The sequence below is a fragment of the Trachymyrmex septentrionalis genome, unplaced genomic scaffold (assembly GCF_001594115.1).
Source record: "Trachymyrmex septentrionalis isolate Tsep2-gDNA-1 unplaced genomic scaffold, Tsep1.0 scaffold126, whole genome shotgun sequence".
Lineage (NCBI taxonomy): Eukaryota > Metazoa > Arthropoda > Insecta > Hymenoptera > Formicidae > Trachymyrmex > Trachymyrmex septentrionalis.
The window spans coordinates 49,725-50,817 of NW_017304395.1; the positions used below are offsets into that span (position 1 = coordinate 49,725).

Below are 1,093 nucleotides of genomic sequence, written 5' to 3' on the forward strand. Positions count from 1 at the left end.
CGCCGTTTTTATTATTATATCATTTTTTTATTTTCTAAATAAAACTCCGACTTAGATCCAGCAGCATCCGTTATTCTACTTAGATTACAAGAACATATTAATTAATATATTTATTTAGTTTAATTTATTGTGACCGATTTTTCAATTATAACGAAAAAAAATTTTGATTTTAACATTTACTTATAGCGACATTTATTTTAGACCGTTAAAAATATAATAATTGTTAACATTGAAAATGACCTGATGTGAGTTTGGTAATAAACTTTGTTTGTTTTTAATTATTCAACATGAATACCTTGCTTGGCTCATAGCCTTATTTTTATTTTATTTAATTTTGAAAATCATTTGAGCCTGTTTACTATTTTTCTCACCCGAACTGTGATTATTCGGAATATACGAATACTTGCGACAATTGAATTTGTTCTGTTACTTTTCATTGTACTAATGTCTGAAGAGGGCTCAAACTGGTAGCCGAAACTTGTTACTTGTAATGTATTAGTTTATAGTCTTATTTTTTGGCGTGATGTTTCATCGCGTGTAATATAATATATAATTTTATGTAAAAATTAAAAAATGTGGTTGACTCTTACTTCGCCCGTTGATTGAGTTTTGTTACTATTTTTCATTTTTAATTTACTAATTTCAACGTACAACATATACAGAGTGTCCCGAAGACAATATTATTACAACGTGAAACTTTGTGAAAAATTAAGTAATAAAAGTGCATTCGATTTTTTTCCGCAAATTAGGTTTTTAAGTATAAATACTTATTTAACCAATTCTAAACGTTCGTTCAAAAATCATTCGTCCATGTGACGTGCGTGCAATGGTATTAGATGTCGAATACTTCGCGATCACCGACACGAAACAAAATATTGCCACTATACTGTAGGATTGATTAAACTTTAAACATTTATACTTAAAAAACTACTTTGCGGAGAAAAATGGAATGCACTTTCATTGCTTAATTTTTTAGAAGTTTCACGCTGTAATAATATTGTTCTCGAATTTTACAGAGGATACCCTGTATAATGTTTTCATGATATACGACTAATTTTATTTACGTTGGCATGTATGCGTGTAATTATTTAGA

The 1,093-nt window shown here is 28.3% G+C and overlaps 1 protein-coding gene across 1 annotated transcript in view; it reads right to left on the minus strand.

Moving 5' to 3' along the window:
- LOC108756342 overlaps positions 1 to 1,093 on the minus strand; it is a 30,570-nt gene that overhangs the window by 3,783 nt on the left and 25,694 nt on the right. The window lies entirely within an intron of this gene.